We start from the raw sequence: 18,201 nt of genomic DNA on the forward strand, positions 1-18,201 counted from the left end.
TCCTCACTGCGTTTCCTTTACTTTTCCTGTGATTATCTACGTGGAGTGCGGTGACAAAATAGTCTTGAACATTTTCGGTTTGTGAAAGGAAACACTAAAGAAAATACAAGTGATGAACTTTTAAAATAACCACAGTACAGCTAGTAGAGGGAATGATAAAAGATGGTTTAGAATGACATTCACAATAGAATACAGCTAGAAGAGTGGAAGACAAAATACGAATTATAATGAAATCCACAATACACTTAAGGAAAACACAAACGCCCGAACAGGGACTTGAACCCTGGACCCTCAGATTAAAAGTCTGATGCTCTACCGACTGAGCTATCCGGGCTCTGGAAAACAAACGACCCTGTCGGGATCCTCGTAAGTCACATGTCTCTTCTTGTGCCGAAGCGCAGTCATACCTGACCCGTCTGGAATGACCACTGACAGACTTTATCCAGAAGCGACGGCACCTCACCCAGTAGAATGAGTGAGAAATACAGCATGATATGGGGAGGTAAGGGGCTCCCACAATTAATCTTTCCTCACATTACTGATTTTTTCAATAGCATTTTGACCTTTTTTCACATTCAGATTTTTTCGCATTTAATAAGATCTTTTAATCAACAACATTAAGAAAGAAAACAAATGTTTTCTTTCTTAATGTTGTTAAGAAACATTTCAAGATGGCGCCGTGTTAGTGGCAGCCTGCTACAGCAGCTCTGTGTCTATTTGTTGTCTTTTTGTTTCTTTCAGTTAGTTAATGCTAGTGTGTTAGTGTTTTTTCCTCATACCTTTGCCGGCAACTAGATTTGCGATCACAACATGATGGATACTAGGAAGCTGAGAAACGTTTTCTTGCTTTTTCTGATACTTGGACCTCTGTGGCTATCGAGTTGCAATGCCGATAGCCACAGAAGCATTGTCTACACGCGGGACCAGCTGATCGCGCTAGCGCGTCCGGCTCTACCCACTGGAGAGAAGCCATCGGTGCCGGAGGAGCTGAGGAGGAGAAGCCGTGGCTGTAGGGCTGGTGCGACGCGAAAGGCGAAGAGAAGGAGATTTAAACCCTACCTTCCTTCGATCATCATGGGAAATGTGAGGTCCTTAGTGAACAAGATGGACGAACTGGGAGCATTGGTGAGAAGCCAGAGGGAGTATCGTGAATGCAGTATCATGTGTTTCACCGAGACATGGCTGCAGGAACTTATTCCGGACTCGAATGTTACCATCGGCGGCTTTCAGACGGTGCGGGCGGACAGAAACACCGAGAGCGGTAAGAGGAAAGGAGGGGGGCTCGCGGTGCTTGTAAACAACAGATGGTGTAATCCTGGACATACTCATGTTAAGGAGCGAGTCTGCAACCCGGACATCGAACTGGTAGCCGTAGGACTGCGTCCGTACTATCTGCCGCGGGAGTTTACATGCGCCATCTTTGTTGTTGTTTACATCCCACCTACGGCAAATGCAGAGGTAGCGTGTGACGTCATAAACGCAGTCACAGCCAGGCTACAAACAAAGCACCCAAGCGCTTTTATAGCTATTTCAGGGGACTTTAACCACGTATCCATTTCCACCACTCTGCCTACTTTCCACCAGTTTGTTAAGTGCCCGACCAGAGAAAACAAAACACTGGACTTATTATATGCCAATGCTAAGGATGCATATAGTTCCACAGCCCTTCCCCCCCTTGGCAGATCAGATCACAACCTTGTCTTGCTCACACCAATATACACGCCTATTGTCCAGCGCCAACCTGCGACCATGAGGACTGTGAGGAGATGGTCTCTGGAGGCTATGGAGGATCTTCGTGGTGCTTTGGAGGCCACCGACTGGGATGTGCTGTGCGAACCACATGGGGACGACATAGACAGCATGGTGGACTGTGTCACTGACTATATTAACTTCTGCGTAGACAACACCATCCCCACCAAAGACGTACACTGCTTTTCCAATAACAAACCCTGGATTACCAGCGACCTGAAGGCTCTTCTGAATGACAAGAAGAGAGCCTTTAGGAGGGGAGATAAGGAAGAGGTCAAGCGTGTACAGAGGGAGCTAAAGCAGAAGTTAAGAGAGAGCAAGGACGCCTACAGGAGGAGGGTAGAGGATAAGCTGCAAAGGAATAGGGTGAGAGATGTATGGAGCAGTATGAGAGAGATCACTGGCTTCAAACAGGCTGGGGGTGCAACAGAGGGGAACCTGGAGTTGGCCAACGAGTTGAACCAGTTCTTTAACAGGTTTGATTCTGGGTCCTCTGTGGCGCAACACCCATCCCCCCACAGCCACACGCTCCCTAACCCTTCACAGCTGCGACTGCCCAATACCTCCTCCATCCCCCCACAAACATGGCCGCCTACAGCCACAACCCCCGACGGCTACTCACCCACCCATCCCCCACAGCTGCCACTCTCCAACACCTCCGCCATTAACACCTGCAGCACTAAAAGCACTATGAGCACCAACCCCCAGGCCAGGCTGACCATCACAACTGACCAGGTGAAGAAGGAGCTGAAGAGGCTGCACGAGGGTAAGGCCGCAGGACCAGATAACATCTGTCCCAGAGTTCTGAGGGCCTGTGCTGATCAGCTGAGCGGAGTGCTCCAGCAACTGTTCAACCTGAGCCTGCGCTTGGAAAGAGTCCCGGTACTCTGGAAGACATCATGCCTGGTCCCGGTACCAAAGAAAGGGCGCCCCTCTGTCCTCAACGACTACAGACCAGTTGCACTGACTTCTCACATCATGAAGACACTGGAAAGGCTGGTCTTATCCCACCTGAGACCCCTGGTCAGCTCATCACTGGACACCCTACAGTTTGCCTACCAGCCCAGTGTTGGTGTGGAGGATGCGATCATCTACATGCTGCAAAGGGCCTACTCACACCTGGACAGGGCTGGCAACACTGTAAGGATCATGTTTTTCGACTTCTCCAGTGCCTTCGATACCATCCAGCCCTTACTTCTAAGGAGGAAGCTGGAAGAGATGCAAGTCGATGCCTCCACGACCTCGTGGATCACTGACTACCTGACAGGCAGACCACAGTCTGTGAGACTTCAGAACTGTGTGTCTGAACAGGTAGTGAGTAACACAGGGGCACCTCAAGGGACAGTTCTTTCTCCATTCCTCTTCACCCTCTATACTTCGGACTTTAAGTACAACTCAGAGTCATGCCACCTGCAGAAGTTCTCAGATGACTCTGCAATTGTGGGATGTATCAAGGGTGAGCAGGAGGAGGAGTACAGAGGACTGGTCAGCAGCTTTGTGGAGTGGTGTGGGGTAAACCACTTGGAACTGAATGTTACAAAGACAAAGGAACTGGTGGTAGATTTCAGGAGGAAAAAGGTCAAACCTACTCCTGTCTACATCCATGGGAGTGGCGTGGAGATGGTGGACTCGTACAAGTACCTGGGAGTGCACATCGACGATAGACTGGAATGGTCTAAGAACACCGAGGCCATCTATAAGAAGGGACAGAGCCGACTCTACTTCTTGAGGAGGCTCAGGTCCTTCAATGTGTGTAGTAAGATGCTACACATGTTCTATCAGTCGGTGGTAGCGAGTGCCATTTTCTACGCAGTGGTGTGCTGGGGCTCGGGGATTAGAGCAGTAGATTCCAAAAGGCTGAACAAGCTCATCAGGAGAGCAAGCTCTGTCATTGGGTCTGACCTGGACTCCTTGGAGGTAGTGGCTGAGAGGAGAATGATGTCCAAACTAGAGGCCATCATGGACAACTTCTCCCATCCCCTCTATGACAGGTTTGCAGGAATGAAGAGCACGTTCAGCAATAGACTGATTCATCCACGGTGCAACAGGGAGCGCTACAGGAGGTCATTCTTGCCGTCTGCCATAAGACTGTACAACGCATCCACCTTGCGTCTTGGCAGAGGCAACATCGACAGTGACCTGTATCTGGATTAAACGCATCTACACATCTACTGCTACATCTGTTCTCTTCTTCTTCTTTTTCTTTTTCTTTTTCCCGTTTACAACCACTTTCTGTGCAATATATGCCAGGGACCTGTGCAATACATTTATATTTATATCTACAGTTACATCTATATTTATATCCATATGTGTGATATGAGTGTGATATGATTTTCTGTGTACTGTTCTGTTCTAGTTTGTTCTTGTGCGTCTGGACTGTGAGTAACTCTTGTATTGGATTGTATGTATTGTACTATTATTATATAATTCGTTACATTGTGGCTGTGTTGTGTGTGTTAAGCTGCTGTTGCACTGCAATTTCCCTCACGGGATCAATAAAGTATCTATCTATCTATCTATCAAATGGAACATTTTTTGGAACAACAATTTAAAAAAAAACCTTTCAATGCCTTGGTTCTATAACTGTGCACACCCTTTATAAAGGGAGTTGTAACTATGTTGAAATTTAAAGAGCATTTCTGTAGATAAAACAAAACATTTTCTCTGCCTTGATGTTAAGCTCAGGGAGCCTGCCTTTTAGAAATTCTATCTCTAAACACCCTGCGCAGCCTCTCGAGAGACTAACAAATATTGTTTTGAGAAATTGGCTCACACACCGGAAGGCACTAACGTTTCTCTTCGTTAGAGTATGTGAATAACTGTTTAACCCAAGATGTTTGTAATTGTGATTTTGTTAAAATTCAATAAATCGTCTATCAGCAGCAAGAAATTACTATGAAAGTAAGATTTTTTTTATATCATAAACTGTAAGACATGATGAGAGTTTACAGGTCGTATCCTTCGCTTTGTCTTTTAAATTAAGCGTTCAGGATTCAAACCTGTGTTCGGACTGTTGTGTTTCTTGAATTTCTTATAATCATCAAATGTCGTTGTTTAGTCCATCAGTTTTTTTCTCAGTTGTACAATGGAATTCGCGCAGCTTTCAGCTCAGTGCGGAGTCCAGAGGGAGGACTCGCTCGCTGAATGATCTCTCAAGAAATCCTGGGTGAGATTTAAAAGGTGTCTTCTTCAACAGCCACGACACGACTGAAGACCTCTGGATTTCCTGAATATAACATAAAATTAGTTCAAATCATGTGGTAGTTAACAGAGCTAAATGCTTTAGAGGTGCATTTAAAACAGCAGAGCAACACCATAGCACTTCGAGTGTGCCTGAATTTAATTGTGTAAATCTGGCTCTCTATGAACACGAGCAAAGAGTTCACATTCAACAGAAGATTGCGATGTGAGCACAGTAATATAAAGCACCTAAAGATACCGGGACTTCATACATGCAAAGCATGCCTTCTATCACTGAGCTAAATCCCCAACAGACCTATCAATGGAACTGACTTAGAGCTGTGCTGATGCTCTCTGAACACAATCCACCACTCACGAAGAATGCCTACAGTTTCCCGCTTTCGCGTTTCCTTTACTACAGAGTAAATTCATAGGAATGAAGAAATAAGGAAGGAAAAATAATCGCATCGAAACTTCCAGAGACTGGGTAAAAATGAATCAGTTATTTTTTATATCCAGTCACACTGTCATCAACTGTGGGCGACGATGATTGATTTATCGACGGGTGAGTGCTTTTTTTACCTCCTCACTCGACTACCTTGATTAAACTACGCATAGAACAACAGCAGTACTGATGATTTTCATGGACCGACTTGTTTTGTACAATTCGAGTGATAAAGCCCTGTCTGCAAATATTGTAGAAGAACGTAAAAGGGCGAAACAACGCTCCAACCACAGGAATGGTAACAGGAAGGATCATGTTATTTAATATGTCTTTTGGAGATGCCTTGTCAACGCACACAGGCGTTAGAGCTGGAAAAATAATTGATAGTGGTGTTTGTAAACAATCATGGAACATTATTTCTAAACCAGGAAGAAAGGAGCAGACTTAAAATTTAAGAGACAGAAACGACACCTTATCACAGCTAACATTAATTAAAATGACATCACAATAAAAGAGCGGAGCCTTGAGTGAATCAAATTAGTTTTCATTGGACGTCTGTCTCTTCATAACTTTGTAGGTGAGAGGGAGGATTGCGGAAATGTGCCGGTGTTTCTCAGAAGTGCGTTGGTGCTATAGGTGCCTTCTAAATAATTGAGCCGGGTTTGAATCCCGGTAAGTGCATCCTCAAATCTTTTCAAGAAAATCTGTGATCCGGTAACATATCTTTTGAAACTAGCATTCAAGGTAGGATACGTGTTCTTAAACACCAAAACACTCAATAAGGAAAAAGCAGATCTCTGTACACAAGACGGCAGTGCGATCTTAGAATTCCTGTGTTGTTGACGGATTCAGACTCCTTCTCAGAGGTCTTTGCTAGCCAAATAACTTTGCAGCTGAGGAAGAGCACCACGGAAAATACCAAACACAACCAGCGAGCGTGCTCTTAATGCAAGGAGCTGTTTTTTTTTTTCCTCGCAATAATCATTATTGACCAAAAACAGCAGCACAGGTAGGTCGCATTTGTGATTATGTCACTTCTCTGCTTCAGGAGGTCAATAAAAGACTCTGAAAGTAGTAAAGCAAAACTGAACTCAAAATCATATTAGGAATTCTGAGCGATATATCCATACAGATAACCCAATAAGAATGTTGAAATATTTGAATATCATCTCTCTATATATTTCGCTGCTTTTTACCCGGAGTAAAACTATTGGATTGAAGGAATGCTAACCGCTGGGTTAAAATGTATAGTTGTTATTTGGAGAAATCTGTAAACTCGTGATCTTATATGTTTTAAAAGACAGCACAGGAAAAAATGACAGTGCTGATTATTTTCCAGAGACGGAGCACTGATGACCTATCCGAGCTGATTGATAAAGCCCACCCAGTGGATACTCTAGTAGAACGTCAAAGAACATTCACCTTTGTATCCAAAAAAAACCACAGGAACAACATCAGGAAGCAAAATCAATTCCCCTTTTAAATCTTTCCTGTAAGGTATGCTATGTGAATTCATGAAGTTAATCCTCTGATCTCTTTTGACCACGAACAAAGTATTTCTGATGGAGCGCTATGTTCTAAGATTTAATAAGCTTTACCCCTGCCAATGATTCGGCGTGAAGAATTAAAAGTTTCACAGACAAAAGCAGCTCACCACCACAGCCAATATTAAATGTACGTGCCGGTACACTATCATGTGCACTGCCTCAAAAGTGATCTCGGCAGATGTTGTTCCCTACATAAAGCTGAACATGCCAAAGAGAATTTATGTTGAGAAAACAAAATATTTTTTCTGCCTTGATGTTAAGCCTGTATTTTAGAAAGTCTATCTCTAAACACCTCCCGCAGCCTAACAAAAAGCGCTTTTACTGATCGTATTGCATGTCTTAAAACACTAACATTTGGCAGTGGTGGGATTCAAACCCACGCCCCCAGGGAGACTAGAGCCTAAAATCCAGTGCCTTAGACCGCTCGGCCACGCTACCTTCCTCCATCCCTCTCTTCCTCACATTGTTGGCTTGGATCTAATGATATCATGACATGTGGAAGTGACTGCACCTTTATCTGCCGAGATGCTTTCAATACCACAAACACTACTTTCACCGGCACAAACAGCAATAATGAGGGAGGTGGGATTCATCCTTTGTGCTGTTTGTAGGGGCGCAACTCTACTGTGATCTACTGACTTAAAAAGCAAAATTCAAAATCCTCTGCTACTACTGTTGCTTTTTTCATAGTTTCTTCAGATCCTTCATTTGAACGTCGATTTTGAAGGATATTGATGATAATACCACATAAATTGTGGTTTTCTTGTGATTGCCAATTTTATTCAAATACCAGCCTTTTTTACAGTTCCTTGCGTGTTTCACAAGGTATAATATCCCCCTCGCATCCTCAGCTAACATATTTTAAAATTACAATAGATTATACAGCATGCATGTTTACATTTATATTAAAATTAAAGTAAATATACCAGAATACATACAGTACTAACCCAATAATTATTGTCAGGTTCTCCAACAAATCTGCGTTGTTATTTTAATATGTTTCAGCTGAGGGTGCAACAGGAGTATAAATGAATTTTCCCACCAGCCATTCAAAGACCTTATTCCATGAGTGAACATTATTTTCTCAGACGTTGCCGGCATTGGACTTTGCCGGTGGTATTGAATTATGTCCACAACTATTGTAGTAGTTCCTTCTTGAAGTTCGACACGTGCAAAGCACTCGTAATATCATAGGTGTTAAAGTTCGCTGAGTCTATTCGAGTCATGGTGTGTATCCCTGCCTATCATTGGGAGACGGGTAGCTTTTTTACACTCAGATTCCAATCTTCAATGCTTTGTGTGAGAGCTTACATAACTTTCATTTTCTCACATTTTCTGACGACTGTTCCAAAGGGGCACCCTGTCAATTCTGGATACTTTTCAAAAATCTGCCTGCATGTTTGATTAATGTCACTTCATTTCGAAAAAGTTCAATATTGATCATAACTAAAGAAAATAATGATCACGAACAAAAAAGGGATAAAAATGCCAGTCGATCTTGAATCACTGCTGGGTGACACGGACTTCTGTTCTGATATGGTTGTACGAGAAACAGGAGGAATCGCCAATCTCCTATAGAACATGAGTTGAATCAGGAGTGAGCCATTTCGTATACTCATGCATATGTCAACGCCTGACCTACATCGTAAAACTAACATTAAGTTGTCAGAGACATTCATTTATATACAAACAAGAGACAGACCAAGTAATAATTCTACATTAGTTCAGGTGGGTAAACCTGAACTAACTAACTAACAAACCTATTAATAATTCTACATTAACGTGTCCTACACTGATCAGACTAATTGACATGGTCTGATTCAGAGCCTGTGCAGTTCGTGCTAATTACAACAACGACAGTTCTGAACCCTCATCACCGAACTGAGCACAAGTTCAGCTGTTCTCCAGTTTTGTTAGGCATGGTTTTTCATTGCAGTTCAGAGCTGGAGCTGATCTCCAGACAGTACAGTGTTTTGGGAAAAGTTGTCGAAATTCGCATGAGGCTGCAGACAACTTACCCAAAGTGTTTTCTATAGCTTTCAGGTGCAGTTCATTTATATAAAAGAATGTAAGTGGTATAAACGCAACAAGCCAGACGGCAGTCGAACCTATAATTTTCTGACGGGAGGCCTGCCGCATTAGTCATTACGCCACTGACTCTGCTACTGTAGTGCTAAAAAAACACGTTTTCTACATTTATGTCTGTTTAAAAATCACTAAAAAAGACAAAGGGTTTGTGTGTCGCGCTAAAATTCCGCTTCATTTCGAATGCAAATAAAAACCGTTTTGTTCCAAGAAATCATAAATTTGTCACATCCTTCATACTATTCTTCTCTCTTGTATTAGTAAAGCATTTTGATTTAAACTGAACAATATATGAAAGGGTTCATCTATACACTTACACCTAATAAGTATACGAATAAATACTCGGAAGAAGCCGCAGCTCAGGTATTAGAGAGATTTAAATCGGATCGGAGGATTTAGAGTCCAGACTGCAAACCGACAGCTGACACAGGTCTTTTATAGAACCGTTTTGATTTTCTCTCCTTTGTCCCCGGGGCGTCATTGTCCTGCTCTCAGCCGAACCCGACACACGTCTGGTTTTTGTCGCTGGGCGCACACCCTGCGGTCCATGTGGGTCCTAATACCCCCAGTACAATGACGGAACACTAAATTGTAAACAGGTGCCGTCCTTCGGGTGAGACGTAAAACCGAGGTCCTGACTCTGTGATCATTCAGGAGAATGGTGGTGGTGGAGGGGAGTCCCCATTACCTGTAAAGCGCATTGAGTGGAGTATCCAGAACAGCGCTATATAAGTGTAAGCAATAATGATTATTATTATTATAATGTAAAATGCAATAAAAAATAAAAAAATATCAAACTTTGATTCAAAATAGATTAATGTAAAAACTGATAAAGCTTATGCTTTTTTCAGGGCTATATCTACTTTTTTTTAAAAAAAGCGAAGTCTGTCGCGATTGTGAAAGTTAGAGAAGGTGTACCAGCGGGTGCCTTCATATCGCGAGCGTCAGTCTCGCCCGTAGCTGCGAGAAGGTTAAAAGCGCCCGAGTGAGCTGTCTTTCGTCAAAGTAATTGCCGGAGCAGTAAGACGCAGGACACCATCCAGCAGCTGTAGACGATGTTCGGGGAAGAGCTAATTCTGTTTTTAGCACAGGGAGTGAGAATGAGCTCAGTCCGGCTCCCAGCACAATCCATCCTGGTTTGGTTACAGTGCGTCTGAGTCTCTTTGGATCGTAACGTAAAAAAAAACAATTGCTCACATCTTGTGACTTCCACGACAGAAAGGAAAGGTATTACTTAAAAAAATCAGAACTGAAGATTTGGATCCTGGGCCTCAATTTGATCAAATTATTAAAATGATAATTATCAAAATATCTGACTGTGTTTCTGCAACATTTCGTGCTCAGTACGCCATTTTAGTCTAAAACAGTCACAACGAGGGCTTTACACGCTGTCTGGGGTATTTTCCCCTTTTATATTTTTGCCACTTTATATCGAACCTGTTATACTCCCAGAAGGGCACAGTAGCTTGTACTTAATAAAAATGTACAATTCACCACTGGTATAAACAAATGTGTGCCGTGTTTGCCTTTGTAAGCATTTGTTTAAAAAATAAGTTCACAATACGATAAAAACACAGAAAGCATACTTTATAATACAACTTTATAATACAACGATACAAAATCAATACCAAATCATTATGCCAATTAAGTACCTATCCTTTGAAAACAGAGAACACCTTTATATCTACAAAAAACTTGACATTTGTATGTATTTTTGAATTACAAAGCAGACAGTGTAGTCCCTTAATTCAAAGATCAGATCTTGGCCAAAACAAGACAATCAGACGTGGGCTGAATTCGGAACAGGAGCCTCTGCTTCGTCGTTTATTGAGCTTTTGATCAATGTCTGAATGAAACAGATTCGCTTTTTTAACTCTTTGCTTAAAGTACACAAAAAGCACCTTCCTTCGAGCCAGCGACCTAAGGATTCCCTGCTGATTCCACTACACTCCTCCGCTCTACCAACTGAGCTATAAAAGGGATGTCAGTATGCTCTTTGGCACATACTGCCCAATGTAGTGAAATGTTTCCAACTCGTTTCCTTAGTCTTGTTTACCTTGAATTTAAGCCACGAACCAGGATTCTACTGTATAATCTTCCAGGGATATTATAAAATGTTTGATCGGGCATCAATCATTCCAGGCGGAAATTGACTCCTTTTTTTTCTCGAGGGATCATATTAAACATTTCATTAGTATCGAGAGGAGGATCACCATGAGACACAAAACAAAGAGTTTCTTTCTGTCTTTATTATAAAGTAGCGTTTGTTCTACATTAATAATATTTTCGTGGAAATAAAGAAGTTGTAAATTTTAAAATTTATATTTGAATCGAAATGTGGTTTTGAGTTAAATATTAGCGTGTTCATGTAATAAGTTTGTGTTTGTCATTACTATATATATATTGCCATGTTACTAGAATTTGTAACTGAAGTTTACTAGTTGTGTTTTTTTTTATCATGATTAGACATTTGTTGATTACAATATTGTATATAATCTATAATTTGAACTACATATTTTTCAGGTGTGAATAATTGTATATTTTAAGAATACATTTCTAAAATAAATCATTGGCTTTATTTACTAGTTTCTACACCTATAAAAATCTTTCTTTGATTTATAATAGACCTTTAACTATATATGTATTATAGTCTTCTAAATTTATCCGTATAATAGAACTCCAATCATTTATGTATAATAAACATATAATCATAGATGTCTAATTGACGTATAACGATATACGTATATTAGAATTTCATTCTAGACCAGTTACGGAGCACATTTACACGTCTAAGGTATGCGTTTAATAGTCGTATATTCTACATCTTTTGCCCACTGGGATGTGCCGATTTTAACTTAGCAAACCAAGATACACATTTTCTAATGAAGCCTTAATTAAAAGACAGTTTGTTTCTCTAAAGCGTGTTATGTAAAAAAAAAGAGAAAAACGAAAATATATGGATGACAATCTTTCAAAGCTGAAGATTTTACTTTTGAAAAATTGACATTTTATGTATGCAGATGCATTCGCTGGTTTTAGAACTTTACTGTACTTCCTGAATCATTTTCAGTATTATAAAGTGGGTGTAGATTTTTCTTTCAGGTTAGGACGCGAGTGTGTACATGTGTTTGATTTTCGTTTCACTGATTCTCATTGAAGATTTGGGAATTAACGACGAAAGAATGAGTTGCCTCGGAAAGCAGAAGGTTTGGTTCTCAACGATATTGAAGACACGCACATGTAGAGCAGCGGGTGATGTTTTGTACTATAAAAGACCAAGTGCTCAAAGTGACGTCTGCGTTTACCGTTTAGACTTTTCATCTCGGGCGCACTTTTAGAAAGCAAAAATAGAGCAGTTGTGTTGAATCGCCACCTGACAGCTGTCAGCAGAGTGGCGCAGCGGAAGCGTGCTGGGCCCATAACCCAGAGGTCGATGGATCGAAACCATCCTCTGCTATGTGGACTTTATGCATGATTGATAAGCACACCATCAATTTAATGAAATGCATTAAAACTGTTTTTTTCTCTCGTGTGTATGCAAGCTTTACACTTAAGGTACTCTTTCATCTTTACCAATAGCAGATGCCCAAGTGTATCTTTGGTTGTTCTGCGATCCTTCATAGTTTCCTCAATTCCTTCAAATGAACATCCATATCAAAGCAATTATGTATATATATATATTACAATTAAGGTACATATTAAAAATATCAACGCACATTTGTATAATGCTCATTTAATAATGATTGTCAAGGATTGTCAAGTTCTCCAACAAATCTGTGTTCTAATTTTAAAATCTTTTTGCTAAGGATACAACGGGTGTATAAATGAATTCTCCCAACAGCCAGTTAAAGAAAAATCCCACACGTGAAGATGGTTTTCTTGGACATTGACTTAGGTACTTAATTGTTTACTTGTTGTAGTTGCACACAAGTAAAACACGAAGATTTCCTGCAACATTCAAGAGGGTTTGCGAAGAAATCCCTTCAATTTTAAGCGGAGATTATGTTTACATCATCACAATCTGAAGCGCATCCCTGAGTGCGTTTGACCCACCAGCCCTTTGTTTAACAGCTGCACAAGGACACATTCCCGTTGCTTTTCACAAATCACTGGCATTTTATTGCAGCATTTCTTCTGTCCTGAGAAGCAAGATTTGTATTTTATCTTTCAGAAGTTGTATGAATTTCTTGAAGTTCAGAAACAACTTGTTCCAGAAAAGAAATGAACACTTGCTTCAAAGTAAATCAAGACGTATGTGTCTCTTGCTGTATGTGCTCTTATCTGTCCATCTCTCTCTCCTCTTCTCTCACTCTGGCAGTCTGTGCAGAGTATCTGAAGGAGATGTAACACCACTTGGAAAAGAAGAAAAATTCTCAGGAAAAATTCTCAGGAAAATTCTCAGGCAGAATAAAAAATCATTATTCTCTTCTCAGTCAGATTCACAGCTCAGACTCACACTCAGACAGGATCTCAACTCCGTACTGCTCTCTATCCTCACAATCCAGAACCAGAAGATATTCAGACAATCAGTGCTGCTACATGAACAATATCAGACAGAACAGCCTGGACCTGTCACATTTCCCTTTTTTATCCTTCCTCCCAGCCCTCTTAGAGACATAAAAGAGCTCCTGGTTCTCCTCTCTGTGAACTGGGCTCAGGGGTCACTGATCTGGCAGTTGTGGGCTCTGATCCAGGTCGAAAGCAAGAAGGTTTTATTAACGCTTTCCAGGACTTCCAGCCCTTCAGTATTACTTTCTTTACTGTATGTCAGCCTCCCAAAATGTTTATAAATGTTTTATAACACATATGAGTATGGAATTATCTTATTATTTATATATAGTATTTATGTAATAAACACCAATAGTGACTCTATGATCAGTATATTGATTATTTGTAGCCGATGATCCGATGGTCGTGTCTACAATAGTGACCATTTGACCAGTCTGTAGCTCTGAGCAGTGGGACTCAGATCACACAGAAGACCTGTCTGTGTGTGATTCCATACCAGCCCTGGGATTCAGCTACTCTCACAAATGTCTCATAGACCGTCTTATAAATTTACAATTTGATGAAGTCATGTAACAGTTTTACAGATAATTTAAATAATCAGACAGCAGTTTTGCCAGTGGATACATCTCCACATGGGGGAAAGAAACTGAAATATATGTGCTCACTGTAAAGTAGGAAGAGGTGGTCAGACAAGCAATACAACTTTGCAGGTAATGTGAAGTGACATTGTTTTATGTCAATCAGCTCACAGATTTCACTTCATGTGCCTTAAGCTGTGCAATTTGTATGGTTGTTGAATGAGATTGATTTCTTCACAAGCCCAGTCAATTGCCAGTGGAGAGCTTGCCGACGCACACCTTCATGAAGACTCTCTTTAAGATTTCATTGTCACGTCGCCTCCGTTGCATACAATAGTAGCTCCGACACTAAGAGAAAGGATGAGAAATGGCGTTTTTCAAGCGATTGCAGTGTTTGTTTGACTGAGGATCCTTGTGTGCTGAACTGGCCTCTGAAGAAAGTGTAGTGCAGTAAAACAGAAGGTTTGTGTCACTCAAGATTGTTACAGAACAATACAATTACAATACTTTTATGAGAGTAAATATTACTGGTGCATCACAGTTCTTATAATGGTGAAAACAGGAGCACTTCCTCTACATTTTTGACTGAAGTATTTAAACGGAAAGAAATACTATCACTATGCAATTCATAAATGCAATTGAGCTCCTCTAAATGTTCTAGTCTGATGAAACAATGTATAGAATTAGGTGACAATATCGGAATTCATTCAAATGCACAAGATTAATTTTCAGCAACAAAAAAAGTGCTTGGAAATATTTTACAAGAATGAAACCTTACATTCACCTAAATAAACATTCACCCTCTACATTAGCAGAGAACAGTAGGACAGAAGGTTAGTGTCACTGGACACTGCATCAGAGAGGCCGATCTCTTCTCCCTCATTATGCAGGCTTACCCAATCATGATGAACTGTCCTCCAGCGATACTCAGCTGCCATCATCGACTCAGACGTCATGTACATATCATACCTTAATATAGCACTGCGTTACAATAATTTGATCAAAACAACTGGTGAAAAAAAAAATCAAATATTTCTTTCCTTCTTTTAGTAGATAAAGACTTTGTCCAAAAAAGAAGCATTTATACCTTTACTCTCCTACCAGCCCTTACAAGTCACCCAGTTTTTAATTTAGAGCTGGATTAAAGCTCTAGTCTCTTTGGGGGTGTGAGTTGGAATCCCACTGCTGCCAAATATCTCCAACTATCTCAGTGTTAAGAAGCAAAAAAACACACATTTGCTGCAGAAGTAACAGGAGAATTTGTGCCATTCAGCCTTATAGCGTGATGTCATTTTCTCATGCTCATTTTTAGATGCTTGTGATTGAATCTATGATTATTATGAGTGTGCCCTCCATAAAGGTAGAACATATATAACGTGCCAAGTTTTCAGAGAATCATATTAAATACAGGTCAGAAGAAGGTGACAAAGTGTCTGCTAGACAGTTCAGCAATTTTAACGGTGTTCTCTGTTGTTTAGGTCCAGAATGACACCCGTTACAACCAGGAAACACACAGTGTCAGGCATCAAAAAGACTTCCCAAAACCCTGATCCTCTCCTTGATCCGGTAATGGCATCCAGACATTTCCTGCAACAAAGCCAGGATACAGTCTTCAACAACACGAGTGAAAGGCTAATTCCCAACCTTTGCAATCCTTTGCAAAGAAGGACCGCATGTGCTCAGTGTTAAATGCACTGTTCATTATTATTAATAATAATAATCTTTGCATTATATAGGGGCTTTAAAGGTGGCATTTCAAAGCGCTTTACAGAATGAAACCAATAAAGTTAAAAAATACACAAGATAAGCAGGATGAGAATACACAGTTAGAGGAGACAATAGATGGTGGTATTAAATACAGTAGGAACAGAGGGGTAAAGAATAGTTCATTAAAGGCTCTTCTAAAGAAGAGGGTTTTGAGTCTGGATTTGAAGGAGTTTAGAGAAGGTGACTCTCTGATATCCTTGGGGATAAAGATCCAGAGCTTTGGGGCAAAACAGGAGAAGGCCCTGTCACCCATAGAGTGTAGATGGACTGGGGGACAGATAAGAGAACAAATTTAGAAGAGCAAAGGTTGTGAGGTGGGGAGTAGGGCGATAACCCAGACAGGTACTGAGGTGCCAACCCATGGAGAGCCTTATAGGTGAGCATGAGGATTTTGAAGTTGACAGGAAGCCAGTGCAAGGACTCCAGGACAGGAGTAATGTGATCACAGTCCAGTGCTAATTTCTTTCTTGTGGCTGCTGGTTCATTTTCAACTGTGGACTCTTAAGAAGTCCTTTATTTGACTTGATCAACACCAATCCCTAGAGGATTTCGAAAGGTTGAATCAAAATGATACATGACTCTGGTGGGACTCGAACCCACAACCTTTTAATGACTTCATTCTATCAAGCCCTAAAAGTCCAATGCACTCTCATGGTTTTTAGTGAGGCATCTTAACCAGCTAAGCCACGGCGCCAAACCTGCTAAATGTTATCCACAACTTCAAACACCTGTTAGAAACGGGCAACTGCAGTGTTACGCCTGCTGGCTCAACAGATAATCCTTTTCAAAGTTTAAGGAGAGGATTTCTTTGTTAATTCAATTAAAAGTTTCAGAAATGCTGAACGATTGATGTGTTTCCCGCGCAGCGCTGGCTCTCCTTTGCTTACAAATATTTTTTTTTACACCAATTTACTCAACTACGATTTTTGCTGAGCATTTTGTTTGATTGCTTCCTATTGTATACTGCACTGATTTCTGTATTGTTCAATTTCCCTGTTGATTTTAATTTCTTGTTTTCTAAGACAATCAGACCAGCTGTTCTGACCTTACCTTGCACTGGAGCCACTCTTTTCTTTCCAAAGGCATGGAGAGAGATGCTACTGCAGGCAACACCCCATGAGAAACATCATGAGCATCTGTAAAAGCTCTCTACCTGCCCGCTCCCCACACCGACGTGTGTGAGCGGGGATTTAAAGGGACATTCTGAAGTGTAGAAACATTTTATCGTTACGTACTTTTCTGTGCAGTTAGTTCTCCTTCAACTCCGCCCAACAACAGAGGTCGTTTTTAATACAGGAGTAAAGGCACACTGCACATCTGCAAAACATCACGTACAGGTTTAGGGAGAGCGACATCAGTGATTGGAAGGTAGGAAGTTTCGGGTCACTTTTTATTATAGATTCAAGCAGCCCTGAATACCTTTTCAAGAAACATTTCAGAATCCCAGTCACATCCAGTATGATTTCTACACAGGTCTACAGTATACAATCAGAATACTGTTTGTGCGTTATATAAAACACACCGCCCAAAGCATTTCTAAAACAGTTACACGTTTCTGAATGCACTCTCCTTTATAAATCAAATAAAAGGTCTGAAGCCTGCTCCAAAAAAGAACTATATTCAGAGCTGACAAAAAAGTGATAGGAAACATCTCGGAAAACGAAGGTGCAGTCATTTCCACGCGTCTCACAAGAGCTGAACCCACCTGGCGCTCTCTGAAAAAGTAAGGTGTTGGGAGCGTGGCTGGGTGGTCTAAGGTGCTAGTTTTGTGCTCCAATTTCTTTGCTGGGTTACGTTTGAATCTCGCCTCTGCTAAGTATTTGTGGGTTAAGACCTTCCTTCTATTGCGAGTTCAATGGGTAAAAGCTTTGCTTGACAGTCTGTCGAGAGACTGAACTAGGTGTTTCAAGATAGTCTTTGTCAGCTTAACATCAAGGCATAAAAAAGCCTAATTTTGTCTTCCCAACAGCAAAGCTCTTTGGTCCCTTCAGCGTTATGCAGGGAGCAACATCTGCCGTGATCACTTTTGAGTCAGTGTGAATCGTAGTGTGCCGCAGTTGTTTTTAAAATTGGTTTTGTAGGCATGGTGCATTTGTCTGTGAAACTTGAATGCTGTGCTTTTTCACGCCTAATCATCGGCAGGAGCAAAGCTTATTCAATCTTTACGCACAGTGCTCCATCAGAAATACTTTGTCCAAGTTTTGAAGAGATTGTGGGATTCTCTGCACACGTTCACATCGCGTACCTCAGACAACACCACCATTCGATGAGAAATTGATTCTGCTTCTTGCAGTTGGTCCTGTGGTTGTGATAGTTACAAAGTTGCACTTTCCTCCACGTT

The 18,201-nt window shown here is 41.1% G+C and overlaps 1 non-coding gene across 1 annotated transcript; it reads right to left on the bottom strand.

The window, feature by feature from the left end:
- Nucleotides 1-261: 261 nt before the first annotated feature.
- trnak-uuu (transfer RNA lysine (anticodon UUU)) lies at nucleotides 262-334 on the bottom strand. The gene has a single exon. It is a non-coding gene; the product is annotated as a tRNA-Lys (tRNA).
- Nucleotides 335-18,201: the final 17,867 nt, after the last annotated feature.

Source organism: Atractosteus spatula, unplaced genomic scaffold (genome assembly GCF_055471065.1).
Source record: "Atractosteus spatula isolate fAtrSpa1 unplaced genomic scaffold, fAtrSpa1.hap1 Scaffold_18, whole genome shotgun sequence".
In the NCBI taxonomy this organism is placed as follows: domain Eukaryota; kingdom Metazoa; phylum Chordata; class Actinopteri; order Semionotiformes; family Lepisosteidae; genus Atractosteus; species Atractosteus spatula.